The sequence below is a fragment of the Thalia democratica genome, unplaced genomic scaffold (assembly GCF_965202585.1).
Source record: "Thalia democratica unplaced genomic scaffold, ktThaDemo2.hap1.1 HAP1_SCAFFOLD_1612, whole genome shotgun sequence".
Classification (NCBI taxonomy): domain Eukaryota; kingdom Metazoa; phylum Chordata; class Thaliacea; order Salpida; family Salpidae; genus Thalia; species Thalia democratica.
This window is the reverse complement of record NW_028140442.1, coordinates 12,501-22,500: the sequence shown is the minus strand read 5'-3', so window position 1 is coordinate 22,500 and position 10,000 is coordinate 12,501. Positions and strand designations below refer to the sequence as shown.

The 10,000-nt window shown below is 32.3% G+C and overlaps 5 non-coding genes across 5 annotated transcripts in view; all 5 read right to left on the bottom strand.

The window, feature by feature from the left end:
- The window catches only part of LOC145848695 (large subunit ribosomal RNA), a 3,631-nt gene extending 3,237 nt beyond the window's left edge, over positions 1-394 (bottom strand). The window contains exon 1 of the ribosomal RNA XR_014372121.1: positions 1-394. This exon is cut by the window's left edge and continues 3,237 nt beyond it. This is a non-coding gene — a ribosomal RNA (large subunit ribosomal RNA).
- A 222-nt stretch (positions 395-616) lies between these two features.
- On the bottom strand, positions 617-769 carry LOC145848700 (5.8S ribosomal RNA). The gene has a single exon (XR_014372125.1). It is a non-coding gene; the product is annotated as a 5.8S ribosomal RNA (ribosomal RNA).
- Positions 770-954: 185 nt separating this feature from the next.
- LOC145848693 (small subunit ribosomal RNA) lies at positions 955-2,762 on the bottom strand. The gene has a single exon (XR_014372119.1). It is a non-coding gene; the product is annotated as a small subunit ribosomal RNA (ribosomal RNA).
- A 3,882-nt stretch (positions 2,763-6,644) lies between these two features.
- LOC145848697 (5S ribosomal RNA) lies at positions 6,645-6,763 on the bottom strand. Its single transcript, XR_014372123.1, has one exon. It is a non-coding gene; the product is annotated as a 5S ribosomal RNA (ribosomal RNA).
- A 2,759-nt stretch (positions 6,764-9,522) lies between these two features.
- Positions 9,523-9,641, bottom strand: LOC145848696 (5S ribosomal RNA). The gene has a single exon (XR_014372122.1). It is a non-coding gene; the product is annotated as a 5S ribosomal RNA (ribosomal RNA).
- Positions 9,642-10,000: the final 359 nt, after the last annotated feature.

Below are 10,000 nucleotides of genomic sequence, written 5' to 3'. Positions count from 1 at the left end.
TCTCTTCAAAGTGCTTTTCAACTTTCCCTCACGGTACTTGTTCGCTATCGGTCTCGAGCCAGTATTTAGCCTTAGATGGAGTTTACCACCCGCTTAGGGCTGCATTTCCAAACAACCCGACTCCGGGAAAACCGCTAGGACGAATTACGACCGCCGCCAAGGGCCTAACACCCGCTCTGGGAAAAGGCCTCGATCAGAAGAACGTGGGCAGTCGTTGGTTCGCCGCATGCTGAATTCCATACGCTACATTTCCTCGCCCTCCAAAAAGGCTCGGATTTAGCGCTGGGCTTATCCCGCTTCACTCGCCGTTACTAGGGGAATCCTTGTTAGTTTCTTTTCCTCCGCTTAGTGATATGCTTAAGTTCAGCGGGTCGTCCCGCCCGATCTCAGGTCAAAAGTGATGTACTATAAAAGTACATGCGCTTTGTACGTCGGCCTTTTGAAGTCACTTAACTTATTCTCGAGCACCTACCGTCGTTGCTACCTCACCCGAGGCCAGCAGGCTGCTCACGCTTCAGCTGTGAAATCGCCAGACCAGCTGTCTTTGACGACACGCTCCTTAATACAGAAACGAGTCGCAGGCACTTTCAAACTAATGAAAGGATCGGTGTGTTAAAGACCCTGAGACGGACGTGGCCCCAGGATTACCCGAGGCCGCAATACGCGTTCAGAATATCGATGCTCAATGTGTCCTGCAATTCACATTACTTCTCGGAGCTAGCTCCGTCCTTCATCGACGCTCGAGCCGAGTGATCCACCGCTAAGAGATCTCTCGTGTTAATCAATCTCAATGCAACCAAAAAATCGTGTTCAAAAAGAAGCGGCCGCGCCAGCACTTGCGTGCTGAATTATTACTCCCGCTGTCAGGAAGCAACGCGACCGAACTATAACAGTTACAGGGCTCGGTCCCTTCTTAAAAGAAGAGACGTCGCTTGAAATCAAATTTCGATTCGTTAATGATCCTTCCGCAGGTTCACCTACGGAAACCTTGTTACGACTTTTACTTCCTCTAAATGATCAAGTTCGATCGTCTTTTCGAACACCGGCGAGTGCGTTGCCGCACGTACCAGGCTCAATCGGAGGACCTCACTAAACCATTCAATCGGTAGTAGCGACGGGCGGTGTGTACAAAGGGCAGGGACGTAATCAACGCAAGCTAATGACTCGCGCTTACTGGGAATTCCTCGTTCAAGGGAAACAATTGCAAGTCCCTATCCCTAGCACGACCGGGGTTCAACGGATTACCCGGACCTTTCGGCCTAGGGAACACACGATGATCCGGTCAGTGTAGCGCGCGTGCGGCCCCGAACATCTAAGGGCATCACAGACCTGTTATTGCTCAATCTCGTGTGGCTAAACGCCACTAGTCCCTCTAAGAAGTTGTCTCCGACCCAATGGGTCGAGCAGCTATTTAGCAAGTAAGAGTCTCGTTCGTTATCGGAATTAACCAGACAAATCGCTCCACCAACTAAGAACGGCCATGCACCACCACCCACAGAATCAAGAAAGAGCTCTCAATCTGTCAATCCTCGCTGTGTCCGGGCCGGGTGAGATTTCCCGTGTTGAGTCAAATTAAGCCGCAGGCTCCACTCCTGGTGGTGCCCTTCCGTCAATTCCTTTAAGTTTCAGCTTTGCAACCATACTTCCCCCGGAACCCAAAGACTTTGGTTTCCCGGAAGCTGCCGGACAGTTCTTAAGTTCGACACTGCCCGATCGCTAGTCGGCATCGTTTAAGGTCAGAACTAGGACGGTATCTGATCGTCTTCGAACCTCTGACTTTCGCTCTTGATTAAAGAAAACATTCTTGGCAAATGCTTTCGCAGTCGTTCGTCTTGCGCCGATCCAAGAATTTCACCTCTAACGGCACAGTACGGATGCCCCCGTCCGTTCCTATTAATCATTACCTCGTGCTCCGAAAACCAACAAAATAGAACCGAGGTCCTATTCCATTATTCCATGCAACATTATACAAGCGTAAAGCCTGCTTTGAACACTCTAATTTTTTCAAGGTAAACTTGCCGGACCACCGCAACACTCAGTTAAGAGCACCGCGAAGGCACCGACCAACAAGAACAACGAGGCCAGTGCTAGCCTTTCGACCGACCAACCTCGCCGTCCCTATATCCAACTACGAGCTTTTCAACCGCAACAACTTAAATATACACTTTTGGAGCTGGAATTACCGCGGCTGCTGGCACCAGACTTGCCCTCCAATGGATACTCGTTAAAAAGTTTAAAGTGTACTCATTCCAATTGCAGGACCTCGTACGAGGTCTGCATTGTTATTTTTCGTCACTACCTCCCCGAGCCGGGAATGGGTAATTTGCGCGCCTGCTGCCTTCCTTGGATGTGGTAGCCGTTTCTCAGGCTCCCTCTCCGGAATCGAACCCTGATTCTCCGTCACCCGTTACAACCTCGGTAGGCCGATACCGTACCGACGATAGTTGATAGGGCAGTTGCTTTAATGAGATGTCGCCAGCACTAGGCCGTGCGATCCGCAAGCTTATCCAGAGTCACCATTGTAACGACCCGAAAGCCGGTTAGTTTTGGTCTGATAAATGCGCGCCTCACGTCAGTTCGGCGCTTTACGCATGTATTAGCTCTAGAATTGCCACAGTTATCCATGTAAAAGCGTACAATCAAATGAACCATAACTGATTTAATGAGCCATTCGCAGTTTCACTGTACGTGAGCTCGTACTTACACTTGCATGGCTTAATCTTTGAGACAAGCATATGACTACTGGCAGGATCAACCAGATAACTATCCGAGGGCGTTTAAACCCGTTGCTCGACTGAGCGTTTTTACTGTATAAATACAGACCTTTTCTATCACTCGGCTTAAAAGCCTTGCGAACGTTACTGAAAGTCGGCGCCGGCCTTTTGCTGTTTAAAGCGCCAGCCCGCGTCGACTGCAGCATGCAGCTATACAACTGACTGTTCTTTCTCCCGACCAACCGTTTGCCTTCTGCCGGTTAACTCGTCAGCAGCAACACGCCATCTGTCTGCTGCAGTTACCCGCCTCGAGCCGTGCCTGCCTGCGTCGGCTACTCGTCTCGACGACTTCGCAAAGCTATAAGCCTACCGCCGCTGGACGCTTGTAGTTTTTCATACGCTGCTCCAATGCGTTTACATAGCACGTTCGCCGCCGCTGCAATAGCCGCGCCTCGGGTGCTAAACAGTAATGCTTTAAGCCCGCTTTCTCGCCAAGTCGACCGAACGCACAAACACGTCTCTCTCACTAGTGTAAAGTAATGCATACGTGTATGATGCTCAAATGTTGCTGTTGAACTTTTTTTGCCGATTTTTTTCAATTTGTTTGTTTCTTTTCAATTATTTTAATGTTTTAAGCTTATTTATGCTACGTTTAAATGTTTTAATACTTTTTTTATACTTTATTTAATATGTTTAAAAGAAATAAATAAAAAATAATATATATAAACTACTTTTTTTAATGTTTTAAATATGTTTGTTTATTATAAATAAACTTTATTTGTATTATTTTTTATTTAAACTTACTTTTTAAATCTTTATACTTGTTTTATCGTTTTAAGCACATTGCGATAAATATAATAAACAAAAAATTGAATGAAAATAATAATAATAATAATAAAAAAAAAAAAAAACATAAGCTTATTTTATATGTTTCATTTTATTTTTATTTAAACTTACCTTTCAAACCTTAATACTCGTTTTATTTTTTTAAGCAGATCGCGATAAATATAATAAACAAACAATTAAATAAAAATAAATAAAAATAAAATAAAAAAATCAAACAAAAGCTTATTTTATATGTTTCATTTTATCTTTATTTAAACTTCCTTTTAAACCTTTATAGTTGTTTTATTTTTTAAGCACATCGCGATAGATATAATAAACAAACAATGAAATAAAAATAATAATAATAATAATAATAAATCATAAGCTTATTTTGTATGTTTCATTTTATTTTATTTAAAACTTACAATTTAAACCTTTGTATTTGTTCTATTCTTTTAAGCACATCGCGATAAATATAATAAGCAAACAATTAAATAAAAATAAAATAAAAAAATCAAACATAAGCTTATTTTATATGTTTCATTTTATATTTATTTAAACTTACTTTTTAAACCTTTATAGTTGTTTTATTTTTCAAGCACATCGCGATAGATATAATAAACAAACAATGAAATAAAAATAATAAAAATGATAATAAAAAATCATAAGCTTATTTTGTATGTTTCATTTTATTTTATTTAAAACTTACATTTTTATTTATTTAAACCTTTGTATTTGTTCTATTCTTTTAAGCACATCGCGATAAATATGTTAAGCAAACAATTAAATAAAAATAATAATAATAATAAAAAAATCATAAATTTATTTTATATGTTTCATTTTATTTTTATTTAAACTTACTTTTTAAATCTTTATAGTTGTTTTATTTTTTAAGCACATGGCGATAAATATAATAAGCAAACAATTAAATAAAGATAATAACAAATAAATAAAACAATACGGCTAAACTATAAAAAGAAAACTAAATAACTGATAAATACTTGTAAATCATTATTTGAAAAATTTATTTTGAAACACAACACGATTGATTTATAAATAATAATATATTTTTAATTTGTGTAGTTCATTTAAAGTAGTCTCCCTTTTTGCTTCTGGTTTTATTAGAGTTATATATAACAATAAATTGTGTAGTTCATTTAAAGTAGTCTCCCTTTTTGCTTCTGGTTTTATTAGAGTTATATATAACAATAAATTGTGTAGTTTATTTAAAGTAGTCTCCCTTTTTGCTTCTAGTTTAATTAAAGTTATATAACACATACTATAGTAAGTTAAAAAAACTATAGTAACTTTATAAAACTACTTTATAAAATACATTTGTATAATTTAATAACTTTAAAATAACTATCAAGAATAAAATAGAATAGAATAGCTTTAAGTTTAGTATACAATTGGTATGTAAATTGTGTAGTTTATTGAAAGTAGTCTCCTTATTTGCTTCTGGTTTTACTTGAGTTACATAACGTTAAATAAACATACTTAATAAACGTAACCATCAATACTGTCATTTTAATAAAACTAAGTACAAATACATTGAATTAACATAGAACTTTAAAAAGCCTTCGCTAGTATCTGTTGGTAACAGTAAATAACCTATTATGACTCACAATACAAGAGTGCGAAATTTATTTTTCATTTGATTTTTCAGGTATTTATTTATTTGTGGAAATAAACTTTTTTATTACGTTAGAAACTAATTGAATTTTTCCTCTAACTATGCCTATTATTATATTTAGTATGCTTAAAAGTAATAAAATGAAACGTCGCGATTATATAATAAACAAACAATCAAACAAACAAAGAAATAAAAAAAAATATTTTTTTAAACTTATATTTCAACTATATGTCTTATTTTATTTTCATTTAAACTTACTTTAAACCTCTGTATTTGTTAAATATATTTCAACACAATACGATTAAACTATAAGACAAACAACAAAATAAAATAATCACATTAATAAATACACTAAGCAAATAGCTAGAATAAATATAAATAGTTCAATATATACAATATATTTCTTCCATTTTTAAGTTACTTGTTAAACATATTTATTTAAAAATGTTTCTTTAGAATATAAAACTAACAGTTGTACAAATAAAGAAATTAAAAAGCCAAAACACATAACACTAACTTTTCATAAATTAGATATGCAAATATGAACAAAATAATAACTAAATTGTAAAGCTTTTGTAAACTGTGAACTTATAAACTTATAATAATAATTGCATATTCACTATTCACAATAGCTTTTTATTTAGTACACAACTGGTCTGTAAATTGTGTAGTTTATTGAAAGTATAATCCCGTTTTGCTTCTGGTTTAAATTAAGTTATACAACACATACTAAAGTAAATTAAATAAAGTAATTCACTACTATCTATTAAATAAAACCAATTTACAAAATACATTAATTTAAATTAAATTGAACTTTGAACTTATAATAATAATTGCATATTCACTATTCAGAATTTCTTTAAATTTAGTACACAACTGGTCTGTAAATTGTGTTGGTTCTATTCAAGTACTCTCCTTGTTTGTTTTGTTTTAGTTGTATTTATTTTTAGATACTAGCACATTCAATACACATAATAAAGTAAACCAAATAAACTCTATTAATTTAAACTAAGTACAAATACATTAAGTTAATACAAAACTTTTAAAAGCTTTTGCTAGTATCTGTTGGTAACAGTAAATAACTTATTATGACTCACAATACAAAAGTGCAAAATTTATTTTCGTTTGATTTTTCAAGTAGCCACGCTTTTATTTGTTTGTGGACAAAAAGACTTTAAAGTTTTAGTATAAAAAAACTAATTGTATTAATTTTAACTCAGAAAATTGTACTCTACAAGATGGTGCCATTATTTTTTCGATATCTCAAACTGGTCAAACCACTTTTTTAGCGCTCTAATTGGTTTAAACAGCAAATAACGTTATCTGATAGGCTTGAGTTTTTATTTGCTAATAACTAGAATTTACTTTTCTTTTAAGCGTTAAAGAAATGTAAATAAACGAGTAATAAGTATAAATAGGTCAGAAAGAAAAATAGTACAATATATTCAAAAAAGATGAATTCAAAAAGCAAAAGCCTACGGCACGTGGTATTCCCAAGCGGTCACCCATCTAAGTACTAACCACGCCCGACACTGCTTAACTTCCCAGATCGGACGAGATGGGGTGTGCTCAGTGTGGTATGGTCGTAGGCGTTTGAAAGCGTTTACAAGCCTTTATAAACCCTTCGGTTTGTTTAAAAAACCTATTTGCACTTGATTTACAATCGATTTGATATTTTAAAATTATTCCTTATAAAATTTTAACCTGAATTAACTTTTTTTTTGTTTTTTTAATCAACAGTTACTCCCAAACTGTACTAAAACTGTATTGTAACTGTACAAAAGTGTTTGTTTAAATTATTGTTATCTATAAATTACCTAAGACCAGGACAAGTAGAAGTAAAGTTTATTGAATTATTAAATAAATAAAATAAAATCGTAAAATAAAATAATACAATATGTTTACAATTTGTCATTGATCTATCCATTTATGTTATTGCATTACAAATACAAACATTGCATACATTCAAGAGTATTATTCATCAATCTTTTCAATATAATAAGTTTTAAATTTATATTTATTTTTAAATAATTCCTGACATTTTAGATTACCTGAGATTTTTTTTAATTAAATTAATTTTAGTAATTAAATACTTGACGTTCTATTTTGTTTAATTTGATAACTCAACCATGTTTATTTTTTTTTACTAATTTAAAGAACTATTAAACTAAAAGACATTACATACAGCTTCTAAAAGTTTTAAACACCTTAAAAAATATTATTATTTTAAAGATATATTAAAGAACTAAACAGATATTACTCCTAAAAAATCTTGTTAATAATATATAAAAAGTACTCAAAGTCAGACTCGGAAATATATATACTGTTGTATATCTTACTTGAAGTTCACTGTAATTGACACTGAAAAATTGACACTTGAAGTTCACTGAAAAATCAACCTATTTATATAGCAAAATATTTCTTTATCTTTGTCGTGGCGCGGTGGGTCAGTGGTCTTATCAGCTGACTCATAAGCAGAAGGTTGAGAGATCGAATCCCGCTAGTCGTCACGAAACACCACTATCGTTCAATGTTCGGGCTTCAAATTCTTTGAGATTATACTGTACTATTTATCTATCTAACTAATCTATCTAACAAATGTTGTTCAATCTAGGTTGTGGGTACTTGGGTCGAGTAATGCCTTTGACTTACAATCTGTTGTGGATTGACAATATTCCTCTATCTATCAATAAACAAATCTATCTAATAAATGTTGATCAATCTAGGTTGTGGGTACTTGGGTCGAGTAATGCCTTTGACCTACAATCTGTTGTTGATTGTCAACATTCCTCTATCTATCAATAATGATTATATTCAATATTAAATGTTGATTAATTCAGTTGTAAGAAAACCAGTGCGCTGGTTAGGTTGGGTAAGGCCTTCGACTTACAATCTTGGGGATTATCAACGTTCATCACAAGTACAGTAACGATCTCATTGAATTTCCAGTTGGAACATTGGATTGTAGTGGTGGCCTACTTTGTAGGTTTTTTGCCTAGTTTGTTTTTTGCCTAGTAGTGTTTGCCTAGTTTGACAAACTATTGTATATATATTGTATAACTTTATTTGTATTATTTTTTATTTAAATTACTACTTATTATTAAAGAATTAAATTTTCTTAGAAAAAAAAACTATGTATTTGAACTCTCTGTATTTTTTATACAATACGATTAAACTATATAACAGAAAAATAATTAAATAATCAAACTATTGAATAAGCAGTTAATTAGTGTGTTTTTTTATGCTTCTTTCATTTTTAACTTACTTGTTAACCATATTTCTTTTATTAAAGTATAAAACTAACAGTTACTAAAATAAAATAATCATAAAGTCAATACACAAAACACTAACTTTTTATGAAGTAAAGTTATTCAAAGCTTATAATTATGAAGCTTTTGTATAATATTTCAATTACAGTGAACTTTAAGTAAGATAAGTTTTTTTTTTGTAATAACTACAAAATTGGTATTTTAGTTTATTATTAGTAACTAAATATTTATATTTATTATATTTAAAAAAAAACTTCTATACTAACTCTAATTTGCATATTAAAACATACAAATTTTACCAACTAAGTATTTATTTTTATTTTTCTTATTATAATTTTCAAACATAAGCTTGTATACCTTATATACCTATATACCTCATATAGTAGGCTTGACATAACATAACATTATTTAAATCTTTTTGTTTGAAATAAACTCATTTAGTTATTAGTAAATTACAACATAAATGTTTATAACAATAAAACTAAGATTTAGCTTTTGAGTTAGTAAACTTTGATAGTTTTCTTTTAATAGTTTAATAGTCCTTATTCAAACAAAATTGCTATATATTTAATACACATACAAAAGTAAACTAAGTAAACGTAATTCAATAGTTTCTATTAAGTAAAAGTAATTACAAATACATTAAGTTAATACAAAACTTTAAAAAGCTTTTGCTAGTATCTGTTGGTAACAGTAAATAACTTATTATGACTCACAATACAAAAGTGCAAAATTTATTTTCGTTTGATTTTTCAAGTAGCCACGCTTTTATTTGTTTTTGGACAAAAAAACTTTAAAGTTTTAGTATAAAAGACTAATTGTATTAATTTTAACTCAGAAAATTGTACTCTACAAGATGGTGCCATTTTTTTTTCGATATCTCAAACTGGTCAAACCACTTTTTTAGCGCTCTAATTGGTTTAAACAGCAAATAACGTTATCTGATTGGCTTGAGTTTTTATTTGCTAATAACTAGAATTTACTTTTCTTTTAAGCGTTAAAGAAATGTAAATAAACGAGTAATAAGTATAAATAGGTCAGAAAGAAAAATAGTACAAAAAAGATGAATTCAAAAAGCAAAAGCCTACGGCACGTGGTATTCCCAAGCGGTCACCCATCTAAGTACTAACCACGCCCGACACTGCTTAACTTCCCAGATCGGACGAGATGGGGTGTGCTCAGTGTGGTATGGTCGTAGGCGTTTGAGAGCGTTTACAAGCCTTTATAAACCCTTCGGTTTGTTTAAAAAACCTATTTGCACTTGATTTACAATCGATTTGATATTTTAAAATTAATCCTTATAAAATTTTAACTTGATGTAATTATTTTTTTTATTAAAACCTTTTTTTTTTGGTGTTTTAATTACAATTACTCCCTGTAACTTTATTTAAGACTTTGTTTAAAAGATTGTTGACTATATTCTATATTAAATACTATGATTAGAAGTAAGTGATTAAACTAATTAAAAAATAATGTTAAAATAAACATGTTGTGTTTAGTTTGTTTTACTATTTCTCATTGTTCTATTTATAGATTGTATTGTTTTACTTCAAGAATAT